This window comes from Aulostomus chinensis, chromosome 1, assembly GCF_037954235.1.
Source record: "Aulostomus chinensis isolate RoL2024-O1b breed Wild chromosome 1, RoL_Achi_v1.0, whole genome shotgun sequence".
In the NCBI taxonomy this organism is placed as follows: domain Eukaryota; kingdom Metazoa; phylum Chordata; class Actinopteri; order Syngnathiformes; family Aulostomidae; genus Aulostomus; species Aulostomus chinensis.
The window spans coordinates 15,446,545-15,463,956 of NC_141320.1; the positions used below are offsets into that span (position 1 = coordinate 15,446,545).

General features: G+C 46.6%; 1 non-coding gene and 1 pseudogene across 1 annotated transcript; both read right to left on the minus strand.

Moving 5' to 3' along the window:
* Nucleotides 1-513: 513 nt before the first annotated feature.
* LOC147270503 (Ig kappa-b4 chain C region pseudogene) lies at nucleotides 514-9,806 on the minus strand (annotated as a pseudogene).
* A 6,616-nt stretch (nucleotides 9,807-16,422) lies between these two features.
* trnaq-uug (transfer RNA glutamine (anticodon UUG)) lies at nucleotides 16,423-16,494 on the minus strand. Its single transcript has one exon. It is a non-coding gene; the product is annotated as a tRNA-Gln (tRNA).
* Nucleotides 16,495-17,412: the final 918 nt, after the last annotated feature.

Below are 17,412 nucleotides of genomic sequence, written 5' to 3' on the forward strand. Positions count from 1 at the left end.
TCAGATCTGCTCAGGTGTCCTCAGTCAGGGGGGACTGGACCCAAGCATTTCTTTGGTTTTTATTGTGTGTCCTTATTCTGAGGGATGTTTCCCTCTCTATGTTCAGGAGGTTTATGGGACTTGCTGGTATTTTCAACTGAATGGTTTACTGGAAGCTGGAGTGACTGATCAGACCAGTCACTCCAGGAAACCTCCTTTAAATGCTGTCAGAGAGGGAGTGCCGTCTGCTGGTGGTGGTGTTCATTCCTCAGTGGGAGCCTCTATGGTTGATGTTCTACTGCCCTCTGGTGGTGAGGCAGTGGGGATGCAGGTGATCTGCTGGTCTGGTTGAACGTGAGTGGACAGAAACCTTGTTGAGGTGACTGGGAGTTCCTGACTGTGGTGAGCTGCCTTGCTTCTCCTCAGGTCTTCATGGTGGCTTTCTGCTGGACTGTTGTTGAAGGGAACATGGTATCCTATCATTTTCAGCTCTGACATCTGGACAGTGGACAGATGTGACATCATCATGGTCTCACTGCCTGCTTTGTTCATGGATCAATGGAACGTTGTGTTGGAACCTTTATTGTAGAACTGCTATGAGCTGAGAGCTCAGTGTTGTTGGAACAACGCAGCTCCACATGGGACTGATGTGATGAAGAGGTTTTTATTGAGCTGAAGCTGGAGAGCAACAATCAAAATGGAGCAGCAAACATTCTGATGGCAACGTTTACAGAGGAAAACTGTTGCAGAGTTCAGAGTCCCAGTGAGTCAGGTCAGGACTGGGAACACTGGTCTCTCCTCAGCACCTCTGACACTGGAGTCTGGGAGCCCTGGGTGGCCTCACAGCTCACCCAGCCCACCTTCCTCCACTGGTCTGCGGGGAGCCTCAGGGTGCTGCTCCAGCTGTAGAGGCCGTCCTTCTCCAGCACCCCGGGGCTCCTGCTCTCCTCCCCGCCGCTGCTGCTGCCGTCCACCTTCCAGGCCAGACTCCAGTCTGAAGGGAAGCCCTTGTTGGCCAACAACACCAGCGTGACCCTCCCCTGCTGCAGCTCCTGGCTGGAGGGGGGCAGCACCGTTAGGGAGGGAGGGACATCACCTAGAAGACACCGCTCAGATTAGAGGACAGGCTAGCTGTCAATCAAACCCTGCTGCTAGGACACCAGGACTGTGAGAGCAGATTTCCTCTTGAAGGAGTTTCTGTCAGATGTTTCTCTGCTCCAGCAGTCACTCACTCACACATTGTTTCACTTCCCTTCAAGAAGCGGCTCAGAAAGAGTCCTCACCGCCCAAATAGAAGCAGGACCCTGACAATGGAGGAAAGCCCCTTTGGCAGCAGCTCCACTTTGAAAACTGCCATCAACTAAAGCTTCTCTGTTCAGTCATGAAGATGAAGAACAAAGAAACCCCACACATTCAAATCTCCCTGATTCAGTACCATGGGGACAATGTTTACTTTGTCCTGTTACCAGGAGGAGGGATTTACCTGTGGCTGAGCATCAAAGGCAGCTTCAAGGAACCAGAAATGCCCTTATTTGGACATGACTTTGTCGAAGGACTCCCCTGAAATTCAAGGCCCTGAATGGGAAAGTTGTTACAAACCTGGTAACTTAAACAACAAACCAGTCAAACCACAGCTACCAGTTTAAACTTCAGACTTGGAGGTTCATGTTCATGGTCGACTTCCAAAACTTGACTTCAGAATTCTTTGAACCCAGAATTTTTTTTACTCTTTGATTTCAGAATTTTGTCTTTGATGTCATCGTGATACAATGGACCAAACCTCTAGATTTGATATTCTACTGCCCTCTGTTCACTGTTATGCAGATGACACACAACTTTACTGGAAACTCCTCCAACCGCCGCCTGCACCGCTCCCCCCCCCTTATTCCCTACTGTCACACTGGCCTGCGCTCCCCTTCCATGAACCAGTCTGCCATCCAGTCCCCCATCAAGCTGGCTTGATGGCTCTCCCTGCCTCCCCTTCCATGAACCAGTCTACCATCCAGTCTACCATCCAGTCCCCCATCAAGCTGGCTTGCTCTCCCTGCCTCCCCTACCAGAAGCTTCCTTCTTCAACTGTCATTAACATTTCCATGTTTCTCACATTCTGCATTGTAAACTGTTTTCTTGTCTGTAGCAACATCTACTGCATGTCTGTCCGTCCTGGGTGAGGGATCCTCCTCTGTTGCTCACCCAGAGGTTTCTCAGATTTTTCCCTGTTAAAAGGGTTTTCTATGGAGTTTTTCCTCAGTCGATGTGAGGGTCTAACGGCAGAGGATGTTGTTATGATGCCATGTGAAGCCCTTTGAGACAAACTGTTGGTGAAAATGGGCTCTACAAATAAAATCGCCTTACCTTGTGACATTCAGGACATTTTTGGAGCCTCTTGTTGGATTTTGCCACAGAGAATCAGAGCCAATCAAAAGCCTGGTGGACTTTAACATGGAGGACTGAACAAGTCAAGAAAGCATCAGTTTGACCTTCACAGGTGTTTCTGTTCCTGTCTCAATGCTGTAGAAAGAGCCTGAGGAGCTCAGACGGTAGAGCATCAGAGTTTTAATCTGAGGGTCCAGGGTTCAAGTCCTTGTTCAGGCACTGTGGAGGTTCCAGTGTTTGACAACATGGTACTGGATGAAGTTCAGTGTTGAACAAACTGTCAACGTCAAAAGTAGAAGTGTTCTTGTCTTGCTACTGTGAGACAGTCGCTAGAAAAGTGACCACTAATAATTTCATGTGGCATGCAATTAACAAAACACCTACATTGATGGTCAAGGGGGGTGGAGCCTATCCCAGCATCTACAGGCCAGAGGCAGGGTTCACCCTGGACAGGTCGCCAGTCCATTGCAGGGCCAACATACAGAGACGAACAACCATTCACACTCACATTCATACCTACGGTCAATTTAGAGTGTCCAATCAGCCTCGTCCCAAATTACACATCTTTGGACGGTGGGAAGGAGCCGGAGTACCAGAGAGAACCCATGCATGAACGGGGAGAAGATGCAGATTCTGCACCCGAGCCTGGACTCAAACCCAGAACCTTCTTGCTGTGAGGCCACAGTGCTAACCACTGCACCATCATGCCGCCGTGGTCTCATATACTTTTCTCAATTGTCTTTCTTTCATGTCCTCCTGAGATCAAACACAGAATTCTAGTTACTGTCAAAGCCCTGATGACATCATCAGGAATTCTGACTTTGATCTGGAGACTCTTGCTTTAATCTGAATTTGATCTGACTAATGTTTTAGTTTAGGTTGCATGATGCCGACCACCTCATTTCTCCTGATGGACTGGTGACCTGTCCAGGGTGAACCCTGCCTCTTGCCCAATGTCACCTGGGATCGCCCCCCCCCCCCCATGACCCTTGAAGGATAAGAATAGAAAGTGGATGGAGGGATGGACTCAACACTGAAATCAGCTGATCTGATCCACATTCTAATGTTTCCTGTCCCTCTTTAGGAGTCAGTGAGAATAGTAGTGTATATAATAATGTATATCCAACCTTGTAGTATCTTTCCAAAGCTTTTAGTATTTCTTCTTGTTTCTACTTGTAGTTTTAGTGTCTGGATCTTTTCTTTTGATATCCTGCTGTCTGCTCTTTGCTTTTGGAGCTTCCATCCCAACAACTACCAAACCTCCTGGGTACTGTAGGAAACATGGTCAAGTTCTTCTGACTTCTCCAGGAACGTCCTGCTCTCATTGGTCTGTCTTCATTTTGACTCCTCCCACTGCCACAATGACCAGCCTTTATACTCTTGGTGACTGGGGCCCTGGTTGCTGCAGGCCTCAACACCAGCCTGTGGTTGTGAGCAGGGCAGAACAGAACTGACAGTATCTCCCATGCAGGACCTGGGTCAGATCCTGGTGCCAGCTGGGGCACCGCTTTAACCTGGACCCCTAGAGGATCTTCTCCAGGAACTGGCCTTTTTGGTTCCATCAAGGCCTGAGAGGATGGTGAAGAGTGATCCTCCACCAGGCAGCACAGTCAGCAGCAGCCATTTTGTTCCACTAGAATCAAGTATGATAGTGACAGACTGGTGAGTACTTGCTAACTGACACTTCCTGTTTTTACTGCTATTCTTCTAGAATGTGCTCATGTTGGCTGGTCCCCAACCACAGTTTCAAAGCCATGATGACATCTTTCATCAACAATCAGACTTATATTTTCTCTATTTGGACAAATAAGGTTTCAACTGACACGGCTGGCCAACGTCCTGGAGTTCATTCAGCCTGGAGAACCAGGTGCTGGTTCCTTCTTTTACCAGGCAGGAACGGGCAGCAGATCCAAGATCAGTAGGTGCGGATGTCTGCTTTGACTGGTAGGAGGAAAGAGAGCAGGAGAGCTGGTCAGAGACAAAGACAGATCATGAAGAAGGAGTGCTGTACTCTGCTAGCACATGCTAGTGACAGTCAGAGATCAGGAGTCTCAGCAGGGAAAGATTCATCTCTTATTTCAGAGGATAGTTGGACGTTCACTGGAAGACAGTGACGTGTGGTGAGGTTCATGGCTGGTGAGGCACCGACTCCATCACAATCAGATCTGTCAACATATGAAAAAAAACCTGCATTTAATAATAAAAACAGTCAAAAAATGTTCTCCATGTTTTGGCTTCTTTCTGCCACAGCTTCTTCAGCGCTCTGGATACTTTAGCGTGAACCTCCTGCTTCCATTGAAAATCCAATTTAGAAAATTGTTTTAGCTTAGAAATGGAATCCTCCATTGTGACATTACGGCCACTCAGGAGAAAAACAATAACTGAATGACTGCACTTGACTTTCCTAACAGTAAATTGTAGCTCGCTGTCACTTCTTCTTCTGCAGCGGACCGGAGGAGGCGCAAGCAGAATCCCTGGGCTCACTAGCGCCTCCTCCATGAGGCAGGAGAACTGCGTGCCTCACCCGGCACCTTTTCGCAGCCGTTTTTATGATCGCTCAGCACAAGAAACACGTACACTTAGTGTATACAAAAACACTCTACATGATATTCACCAGCTAAACTATAGAAATGTAGTTTGTTTAGCAGAAGTATTTGAACATTTTAATAGCGCCATAGAAAGAGACAGCAATACGGGCTCCCTGCGTAGCATGCAGCACAGTTAGCCGAGTCATTGAGCAATGCCTGGTGAGGCTCAGCTGCCTGGTGCCTCACCGCACATCTCTTCTCAGTATTTAAACGATAAATATGAAAAAACTGTGATTTTGAATAAAAAATAACTTAAAACTGGTTGAGTTAAAAGCAAAATAACTTTATCGTACAAATCAAAGGAAAAATACAATAATTGCTTTTATTTTTTTCAATTTACATTTTTTTCTTTCCATGATGACGGGCAAGGCACGGCCTCACTTGCCTCCCCTGACCGCACGTCACTGACACACACACAGCCCCCCCCCCCACACACACACACACACTGAGACATGCAGCAGCTCACAGTAACTGCCTCAGTCACACAGCAGATAGACTCCTTTCTATAACAAGATAAGCAGTAGAAATGGATGGAAGTGATGATGAACTGATGAACAGGTGATTTGTCCAAAAGTCAACATCAGATTCATTTCCAATCTGTGGAAGCAGTTTCATCTTGAGGTTCCAGGTAAGAACAGCCAGCTGTGGGCTGACACACATCTCTTCAGGAGCACTTCTATGCTCCAAACTTGCCAGGTTGAATTGTGTCTGTATTCTGAGGGCAGCAGGAGGACGGAGGAGTGAGGACACACACATTTGGAACTGAGAGCAGTGTGTGTGGGATTTCCCCAGCAAAGATAAAACCAGCTCCTTCATGCTGGCTATGAAGGCTCACAGTCACACTGACCCTGCTACAAATACTTTGATATGCAACAGACTGGTTTCTCTTCTGGTAGTTTGTTATCAACTGTTGTCACATTTAAGGATCAATTTAGCTGTTAAGATGAAGGCTCACAGTCACACTGACCCAGCTACAAATACTTTGATATGCAACAGGCTGGTTTCTCTTCTGGTAGTTTGTTATCAACTGTTGTCACATTTAAGGATCACTTTAGACTAGAGGGTGTCCTCTTCAGATTTTGAACAGCGCAATATAGACTCTGTGGGTCCTTCTGATTGATTAATGATGACTTGTTGAAAAATTCCTACAGTCATCAGTAGGAGCAGAGCTGATGAGGAGAAATCAACTCCAGATGTTCCCAGACGGGGAAAACCTGCTCTTCCTCGCTGGTTCACCTCTGGAAACGAAACTCCAACAGATGCGCGGACCAGAGGGAGGAAACCACGGCGTTTCACTGCTTTAGATTTAGAATCTCACGCCAAGCCGGAGAAGCAGGTCCTGAATCAGTCACGTGGTCACTGCCGGCTGGCGAGGCTTCGGACGTCACCACATACGTCATCAATACGCACTTCAAAAAACGAGAAGAAGACGCGGGAAGCTTTGAACACAACAAGGAAAGAAGGAGAAGTCCGTGAACCCCCGCCTCGGTCTTTGTCTCCTGAAGGCTGAGTGGCGCCGGTAGAACCTCAACATGTGCGCCGCGCAGCTGCTGCGGGTGTCGGTCCAGGAGCGGATCCTCGCCGCCGCTGAAGACTTCCTGCTGCAGCTGGGAGAAGGAGACTCAGCGGCTGGAGTCCCGGTGCTGAGAGCGCTGCTCACCGAGCGGCTGGCGGCGGCCGCGGAGCAGATCGTGGCTCTGCTGGAGGAAACCGTGGCGGAGTACGAGCGGGAGAACCGCCGGCAGAGGTTGCTGCTCGATGCCGTGCTGAAGCCCCGAGTCAGGCTGGACAGAGCAGGTGAGTCCCCGCAGGGACCTGCTGGGCCCCTCATTCAGTCCAAGAAGTGGAGCTGCAGCAGGGCCGGTTCTCGACGGGCATTTATAAGGGGGCAGACAGAAATGTGAAGGGGCACATGATGGCGACTGCGGCGGGAAAGGGTGTGGTGGTGTTGGGGGGGGGGGTAGGTGGGTCTCTGGATCACTGTTGTTGTCATGTAATTGGATTACACTTTGTCAGACCTTCACCCTCAGACCGGTTCAACCTGGTCCCACATGAAGGCTAAAGCCCAGTTCACTCCAAGATTTTAGGCATCAGTGACTTCCCTCCCCCAATCAGGCTGAGGCATTAATGACCACCACACTACAGTAATGAGGGTGAACAGATCCAAGACAGTGGACTGGGAGGTCGCATGCGACGTCGGTGACAAAAAGTGGACACCAGCACTGCTGGATATCAGGACTTGTGGCAGTGACGTAAACGGAGCTGCAGCCAATGACAGCAGACATGGGAGCTCTGGCAGTGGGGGAGTGACGCAGAGCCACCAACAACAATGAGGAGGGGCATGGATTCTAGGAAGGGTTCACCATATCCTTGGACACAGGATTCTTGGCTCCATGGTAGCGCACTAAGGACCTGGAGGGCTGCGTTCTGCTCCACCTCCATGTTTACAATGAAAGGGGCGTGCGCTGCGTCCAAGAGTTTCCTGGTCAGCTGTGCAGTTGGCCACGCCTCCTGACAGGGAAAATCCTGTAGTCTGAACACTCCTGTGCACCGACAAATCTTGTAGTGTGAACAGCAGCCTGATTGAGCGCCGATGGTGTGAACAGCAGGGCCTGTCGCTAACAAAAAGTAGCGTAGTTTGAACAGGGCTTGAGCTTCTGCTGGTGGAACTCTGAGGGTCCCTGAGGCCCCAAACCCCTGACCAGGAGGAGGTGGCAGTCCCTCGGGGCCAAATTAAAAAAGAAAACTAAAAAAACATTTCTGGTTCCAATTCTGAGATCAACTTACAAAATAAAGTCAGAATTATAAGAGCTCTCAATGTAGCCGATATTTACCAAACTGAAGGGTTGGCGTTGTGTTAAACCTCTTGTTTGTCTTCTTGTCCTGTTCTCAGCTTCTTGTTTGGAGCACCTGAACTCTGTTTGCACCTGAACAGCTCCACTCTCCTTTCTCACCCATCCACTCCTCAACAACAGCCTCCTGTTTCCCTTTGCAAACTCTAACAAACCTCCATATCCAAGTCATGTGTTCTGGACTTCTCATGGCCCAAGTTGACCAAAGTCCTCTTTCTTTGATGGAACGTGGTTTGATGGTAGGGGGTTCAGATCTGTGACAAAGCAGAGAAGGAACTCTCCCAAGATGCTGAGACGCATCAATGACAGGGCTCGGAGGGAAAGAGAGGAGGTGAACCTGTCCTCTCAGTGCTGCCTTTTCCAATGGATTCTTCAGCTTCTGCAGTGAATCTGGTCCACATTCAGTTTGTGGCTCATCTGTTACTTTCTGAAGGGAGAGAGAGAGAAAGAGAAACGTCATTCTGAGTGCAGCCCAACGCAGCAAAAAGCTGTGCTGGAACCTGACGGGCTACGTCCTGGCTCGTTAGGGTCCAAGCAGTGATTGATGGTGATGGAGGCAGTGGGGTTGGGAGGGTGTGTGTGTGTGTGTGTGTGTGTGTGTGTGTGTGTGTGCGTGTGTGTCACGAGAAGATACACACACACACACACAGCGGTGTGACAGAGAGATGAGAGGAAGCTGACACTGTATCACGCACCCTTTTCAGCAGATTTTTCCGCTGCTGCAGATCATTTTGTCAACTCTTAATCCAGTAATGTTGGGAGTCCATCAGGATTTGTGGGGTTTTTAACTTCTAAAATTTTGTGGAAAAATCCCAGAGACAAACTCCACCTTCAGGAGCCAGAAAGAAGGATTGGATTGTTTTTCTGAAGGCAAAGGTGGTCCAATCCCATCCATGATCCCAGACCTGCTCAGTGCCCCCTCAGATAAAGATGGTGGATCAAATCAGCAACAACAAGTCAGTAAAAGTCAAAGAGCAGGCAGCACAATGTTGGTGGGACTTGTTCTGATGATGGAGCTCCATTCTACCACCATCATGGATCAGACACATGAGGAAAGCTGTGGAGCAGCTGAAGGTGGTTGCTGCCAGGCTGAAGACCACCAGACACATCAGGAGGACCAGGATGGTGATGCTGAAAGAGCAGCACTGACTCAGTCAGCACACACATGCACACACACAGACACACACACACGTGTCAGCAGTCTCTCTGTCTCCTGCAGCAAGTCACATGATATCCAAATGAGTCCCGTCAGAATGAACCAATGTTACAGTCACTTTGGGGGACAAAATCCAAAGGCAAACCTCCTGCAGACACCAGTGAAGCTCTGTTGTTTCATTTCAATGCAGTTTCAGTCCAGATCAGTGAGTCCAGAGCTGCTAGCTTGACAGCTAAACACGGAGCATCACAACACTCAGCAGGACCCTGGCTGGAGTCGTTCTGCCAGCTTGAAGTGTCGTCACTCATGCAGCTCTTTGAGTGTCTCAGTGGTTCAGACCTCCAGTGCTCCAACATGAACAGGAACTTTGAAGACCATCAACCATTCATCAACAGTATAGAACAATGAGAAGAGTTTCCACTTCTAAATAAAAGGCTATCACACTGTTCCTACTACAATATTACAGTATTAGAGGTTTAGAAAGTTCACCAAATTAAGAGTAAAATGATATCATAGTCATTGACTCAGCTACATGTACAATACAAATGCAAAGCCAGAAAACCTGGAGAGAACCCACGTAGGAACAGGGAGAACATGCAGACTCACACAGAAAGATCCTGTGCCTGAGCAGGGGCTAGAACCCAGAACCTTGTTGCTGTGAGGTGACAGGGTGAACCACTGCACCACTGTGCCTCCTATAATGGAAACTATACAGGCCTATTAAAAAGTTATTTTTGTTCACTGCCCAGCCGGCCTGGGCTGGACCGGCCATTCAAGAATTGCCCCACTTTTCCCAGTGGCCAGGATGTCCCTGGACCCCACACACTGACCAGGACACTGGGAGGCGGTACTCATGCTAATGGTAGCCAGCAAGTGTCCCCAGTCTTGTTGTGTCTGTAATGCGGGCCATTGTGTTCCAACTGAGCAGGAATGTTAAAACATAGAAACATAGAAGATTTTAATAGCTGACGGCTATTTGGTGTTGTTAGAGTGGTTAAACCTCACCTTGTGATTATGAATGGACAAAACCATTCAGTGATGGGGACCTATGACCTTTGACCTGGGTGACCCAACGTTGATCCAAGCATCTGAAGCCAGCATTTCTGTTCCCAGTTTGCTGACTGGTCGTCAGTAGCAGGACGTCTCTTTTCATTGAGTTGATTTCTGTTTCTGTCTGTTGCTCCGCTGTTTCAGAGTCACATGAAGAGATTTCTGATGTTGCTGTTTGTGTCCTGCAGATGTGGAGCAGCTGCTGGTGATTAAAGAAGAGGTTCCCCCTGAGCTGCAGGACCCAGAGCCCCCCCACATTAAAGAGGAGTGGGAGGAGCTCTGGACCAGTGAGGAGGGAGGGCAGCTTCAAGGGCAGCAGGAGGCTGATATCACCACGTTCCCCTTCACTCTGGTCCCTGTGAAGAGTGAAGGGGACGAAGAGAAACCTCAGTTCCCACAGCTTCATCAGAGTCTAACTGAGGAGAACTTGAAAGAAGAGTCTCTGAGCAGCAGCCCAGTTCATCCTCTGAAAACAGAAGCTGATGGAGAAGAGAGTGGAGGACCAGAACCCGAACCAGCCAGCAAGGTAGATCCAGATCCACTTGTACAACCCCAGACTGAAGACCAGATGTCAGACTCTTCTGAAGCTGAGCCTGAAGTCAGTGAGGATGATTGGGTCAGACCTGATAACACGGCCACCTCTGAGCACAAGGAACCCTTTGGCTCAAGGAGGAATTTGCTTCAGAAATTGAGACCAGGACAGGAAGTGAGTCATTGCAGCTCAAAAGAGCAAAAAGTAAAGACTGAAAGAGAATCAGAGATCATCAGGAACGTGAACTTTGGTCCTTCTGAGTCTGAGACAGAAGTCAGGAAGGATGAGCGTCCCTTTAGGTGCTCAACATGCAGTAAAGATTTTAGGAACAGAAGGAGTTTGAATAATCACATGAGAACACACACTGGGGAGAAACCATTCCCATGCTCAGTTTGTGGCAGAAGATTCTCAGAAAAGGGTAATTTGAGAAGACACATGAGAAGACACACTGGAGAGAAACCATTCCCCTGCTCAGTTTGTGGCAAAAGATTCTCAGAAAAGAGAAGTCTGAAAAGACACATGAAAATGCACAATGGGGAGAAACCATTCCCCTGCTCAGTTTGTGGCACAAGATTCTCAGAAAAAGGGCATCTGAAAATGCACATGAGAACTCACACAGGGGAGAAGCCATTCCCCTGCTCCATTTGTGGAAAAATGTTCTCTGTTCAAGGATATTTGAAAAGCCACATAAGAACACATACTAGAGAGAAACCATTCCTCTGCTCAATTTGTGGCACAAGATTCTCAGAAAAGAGATATCTGAAAAACCACGAGAACACACACTGGGGAGAAACCATTCCCCTGCTCAATTTGTGGAAAAAGATGGTCAGACAGTGGAAATCTGAAAAAACACATGAGAACGCACACTGGGGAGAAACCATTCCCCTGCACACTTTGTGCTAAAAGATTCTTGATAAAGGCACAACTGAAAAAACACATAAGAACGCACACTGGGGAGAAACCATTCCCCTGCTCAGTTTGTGCTAAAAGATTCTCGGTAAAGGGACGCCTGAAAAGATACATGAGAATGCACAGTGGGGAGAAACCATTTTTCCAAACATGACACTGAAGCCATGACAAAAGAGTGGGAGACGCAGGTTGAAAGCGAATAATGAATGTATTTAACTAAAAAAAAACACAACAATAAATCAAAAATGGGCCCAGGTGCTTCCAACTAGGAGGAATGAACAGCTCCCCACCCTCCAGATACCTGCTGCAACACAAGAAACATCATGAAAGACACGAGATTCTGCGTGACTTTTCTGTTAAACCTGTGTTGAGAGCTAATTTGCAGTATGCAACCAAACCAGGTTACTTTTGAATGTTGCAAAAATACATCCCTGCAATTCTTCAAAAATAATTAATAATACAAGAACACACATTTGGTTTGTTTTGCACTGGAATTGTCCTTTAAGAGCTTCACAAGCTGGGAGAAGGATTTTAAACACTACTCTGGATTTTACTGGAGGCCAGTGCAGCGAAGCTAAGATTTGCGTGATGTGCTCTCTCTTCCTAGTTTCTGTCTATGCTTCTTGTCTATGCTTTACGCTTTATTTCTATGCGTGCACCTGCATTGTGGACCAGCTGCAGAGTCTTCAACCACTTGTTAGTACAGCCTGATAATAAAGTAAATAAAAATATATGATAATAAAGAGTCACAATAGAGCAGTGACATCACTAGATAATGTCTCTAAGGGGTTTTGGGCCAAGCACAGGAACTTCTGTCTTATCAGAGTTGAACAGTAACAAGTTATAAGTCATCCAGGCCTTCATGTCTGGAATGCATGCTTGTAGTTTGGATAACTGTTGGCCTTCATCCGGCTTTATTGATAAATATAATTGATTATCATCTGTGAAACAATGGAAATGTATGGAGTGTTTTTGAATAATATGACCTAAAGGAAGCATATATAAAGTGAAGAGTATCGGCCCCAGCACTGAACCTTGGGGAACACCGTGTTTAACTTTGGTTTGCATGGAAGATTTATCGTTAATGAGTAGGGCTGGGTTAAAAAAATCGATTTAATCCATTTGAATCAATTTTCCTTTTCATGGTTTGATATCGATTCATAAAACCCACAGATCGATTCCTAACTCGCAGAGAACAGCCTGTGTATCAACTCTGGCAGTCTCGCGTGATCAGCGTTTGGCGGCAGTTTTAATGGAATGTGATCTTGCGAGAATTTACTACCAGTCAAGCAAACATGGCGGACTGAAGCACAACCCTGAAGGCACACTCGGTGAGATTAAAGGCCGATGTTTGGGTGCACTTTGGTTTTAAGGACGGAGAAAACGACGACTTGGGGGGGGGGGGCAATATGCAAACTATGCAACGGGATGGTAAAGTACTGTGGGAATACGACAAATCTCCACTTGTCAAGACATCACCCAGCAGAAAACCAGTCGACACGGCTCAAACAACGCAGCCTGGAGCAGGTATAAGATAACCGAGGCTGTCGCAGTTTTTATATGCAAAGACATTCGACTTTACAGCATCGGGGAAACGACCGTTTCCGAGGTCTCATAAAACCTTGGGAGCCGCGCTACATTTTGCCGACTCGCAAACACCTAAGTGAAGTGACAATACCAAACATGAACGCAAGCTTAAAACAAAGCATCGAAACTTCGCTTCACTCAGCAGAGAACGTGGCATTGACTTGTGATTGTTGGACGTCAAGAGCAACAGATTCATATCTGACCATTACAGCTCACTACATTAGCGACTGGGTCCTCGCATGCCATGTTCTTCAAACCAGAGCCGTGGAAACCAGCCACACAGCGAGAAAACTCAGTGAACTGTTATTCAGTGCAATAGGCGAGTGGAAGCTTAGGAACAAGGTGCCAGCCATCGGAACTGACAATGCAGCAAATATTGTCCGCGCTGCGGAGATTACGGGCTTGTTGCACATTGGTTGCTTTGCACACCTTCTTAATTTAAGTCCCTACAGCTGCACGCTTGCTCGGCAGAGTCAGACGCATGGCTGCATTTTTTTATCGTAGCTCTACGGCGAGCCGCATCCTCAGTGAGAAGCAAAGAGTGCTGGCACTTCCTGAGCACAAGATGGTGATTGACGTGGTGACGCGTTGGAATAGCTCACTGGAGATGCTGGACCGTTTCCTCGAGCAGCAACCAGCCATCTCAGCAGCTCTGCTGTCACCTGAAGTACGCAGAAACGAGAAAGATGTCTGCACGTTGACAGAAGTGGACGAAAGAGTAGCAGAGGATGTGGTCAAAGCCCTTCAGCCACTGAAAGCAGCCACTCTTGCCACGTCTGAGGAAAAATCCCCGACTCTGTCCATCATTGCACCCTTGCATGCACAACTGTTGGAAGAGATGCGCTGTGTCCCCCAGGATTCAACAGTCATCAAAGAGGTCAGGACAGCAGCAGACAACAACCTCAATTCAAGGTAAGCTTAAAAAGTATGCAGGTGAATGCGTGTGCATTCATGCACATTCATTTCCAATTAAATTATATTTAAGTGATCAAATATATCTTTTCAAGGTTCGTGCCTTGAAGGACAGGCTCTATGTTGCTTCAGCGTCAGACCCTCGTTTCAAGGCTCTGCCTTTCTTGTCTGATGAGGCCTGGAACCACACATTCTCCCAACTGGTGACTGAAGCTTCTGTTGTGGCACAGGCGGAGGCTTCTAATGTAAGTTATTGACACCAAAAAAAACGTATTTCCTACAGTTTTTGTACTTTACTGTATTCAACTCAAATTTAATTTGTCTTCATTATTTTAATATTAAGCAGTTGTATTCTGAATTGTGTTCCAAGTGTCTTTCCAGATCATTTTCTTGCTATTTTCAAACAGCAAACATCTGCTTTTGGTGGAAAAGAAGAAGCTGTGCCTGATCCCGTTGAAGATGTTGCTCCACCAAAGAGACCAAAGGAATCCTCTGCACTGATGTCTCTCCTAGGGTCAGCCTACATGCGGAAAGACACAGTTACACAGAAAACTGTATTTGAAAAGGCCCAGGATGAAATCAAAATATACAGGGAAGTAACACCCATTCCACTCTCTGAGAATCCTCTCAACTGGTGGAGAACACATGCAAAGCAGGATCCCCTATTGGCCCACCAAGCAAAATGGTACCTTTGTGTACCTGGTACCAGTGTCCCGTCCGAGCGGGTTTTTTCCACCACTGGGGATGTTGTGACGGCAAAAAGGAGCTGCCTTACTCCTCAACATGTTGATCAACTCCTTTTCATGCAGAAAAATCTTACTCTCTCCAACAAGTAAGAAAAGGGATGACAGGTCTTGAAGTTTTATGGACTTAGGTTTGTGATTATTGTTAAGAAGTTTACAAGATCTTTTTTATTTGTGTGTCAAGAAAACCCTTTAAGGAGTACTTCAGAGCTGTTTAGACTTGTAAATACTTTTCTTTTTTGCATGAATGAAAAACAAACCAAACCCAAACAGGAAGTTCAGAATGCCTGGAAAACAAGATGGAATGTCACCACTTGTCTGATGGTGTTTTTCAGTTTACATTGTATGTTTCAAATATACAGACCATGTTCCAAAAAATGGAGATATTGGCGCTATTTTAATTTGCCTACATTTATTTGAGTCAACAGATGGCTTTTAATTCTGTTCTGATGCAGTTGTCACAACCATTGTAGTGTTATTGCACAGAAGCTGTGAGACAGTTGTAGCTAAGTGAGTGTCCTGTTTATGTGTGTCATCTTTGGAGATACTTTAATAATATACATTGTATATATACATATACATAATTTACATTGTCTATCTTGTAATTTATTTTAATTTGATTTATATTCATTCATTTTTTTGTGTTGTCAGTCACTTGGTCAGGTTTAAATAAATAAATAAATGGATATCGAATTGAATCGTGAATTGAATTGAATCGGACCTCGGAAAATCGAATCCAATCGATTAGGAAAATCTGAATCGATACTCAGCCCTACTGACTGGTATTTGTTGTTAAACTGGACAGTTTGTCTGTTGAAGCTCTTTAAGTTGATCTGGTTGGACACAAATCTTAGCCACTAAGATGCAGCAGCAGAAGAAGCTGTCATCTACCCTGACAGTCAGAGCATCAAGTCAAGGAAACATCAACCATCTTGTAGTTCCAAACCTTCACCTGTCAGATTCAGCTACTTCTTATTGTGGGATTTTAACTTTGAACACAAACAGTGTCTCGACGCACGATGGCCCAAAAACGGCCCGCATCCCGATTGCAGATCAGCACCACACCAGACCCAGGATTGGTCCAGTTCTGATTTTACTTCAGTATTTGGCACCTTCGGATGTTCGGACCGAATCCAGTTAGTTACACACATTTTCATTTCACCTTGGATTTTGGAGCTTTCGGGTTAAAACCTGTATTTCATGTGTGGGCCACAACCGTCATGTGTGCACCACAGCCGGATCAGGAAGCTTTCAAACGGATCTGGCCCAAAGACTCCTGCTATCTGGGTAGTGTAGATGCCAATGTAGTGGTTGGGGAAATAGTCTCTGAGAATCCAACTTGAAGGTCCTGCTAAGTGTTGTGATGCTCAAATGTTCTGTAAAATAGTTGGACCCTCAGCAAAGATACTAGATTAGGAGTTGATGGAGTCGTTGCAGATACCAGGGTCCAAAGTCCAGCTTGAACCTGGTTTGTGCAGTTCTTTGTCAAGCTAGCAGCGATTCTTTCTTTTCACATGGCCGTGTCTCCTGATGACTCAGGACCAGTTGATGTCCATTTACCTGTCATGGTGACAGAGAACTTTGTCCAGCTCAACCAGGACAAAACTGAGGTCTTAATTGAAGGTGGTGGCAGCGTTGTTAGGGCCTGAGCCTCCTCCCAACCAGCCACAGCCAAGTAGCACGAGTTGGCCATAGAAAAATGCAATTCCTCTTTCAATGTCCGTCACAGACTTGCTGGAGACTCCACCGAGATTTGAACTCAGATCACTGGATTCAAAGTCCAGAGTGCTAACCATTACACCATGGAACCAGTCCAAAAAAAAAGACATGAGTGAGAAAAATTATGGCGCTTATCATGTAGGAGGGACTACAGTGGTTGTCTGGTTTAAATTTTCACGAACATCCATCCATCCATTCATCCATTGTCTTCCGCTCATTCCTGTTAATGGTTGCAGACTCCTTTTTCATAGCTGGAACCTTCCTCTTGTGTCAGCTTCCTGTTCCCATCTCTATGTTAACGGTCAGTTTTGACCCACGTCTTCAATCAGCTGTCAAATAAACTAAAACAATTTTCTATCATGGTTCAGGTTAACAAAATCCTCATCAACTTCTCTGGTCCAATCACATTTATGTTGGCACACAGAGAACAGATCTAGAGTCAGAGCTGAGACTTCAGTCTAAGCACCTTAAGATGGAGGAGAAGAAGCCCTGATTTCTGGGTCTCACAGTCTTTTTACTCTCTTGGCTCCACCCACACAGGGCAGGAGAACATCCTCATAGAGAGTCAGTGTTTTTCCATGTTTAACCAAATCAGCTCTCAGTGGTTAAGAACAGGTGAGTTAGTGAGTGTGGTTCGTTCTAATCTGATGTCCAAGCTGCAGGAAACAGCAAAGCCAAACAGTACAGAAGCCTTTCAGCATTCATGCAGACTGGAAAGAGGCTGAAATGCTCCCTGCTTCTGGAAGGAGCAGAGATGGAGCCAGAAAAAACACAGAATTTACCCAGACTCTGATTTGAACTAGCAAGAGACTCAAGCTGGTCATGAAGTATGATTGGCTGCCTCTTCGTGATGTCATTCACACACTTGTATAATCAGGATGTGAGCTGAGGGGTGGAGATCAATGAGTCCTGGAGACGTTCAATAATGTCCACAACTTTGGCACCAGGAAGACAGCAGGTGATGGCACCTGGGAGTTCAACAGACCTGATGATTGAACCACCAATCACA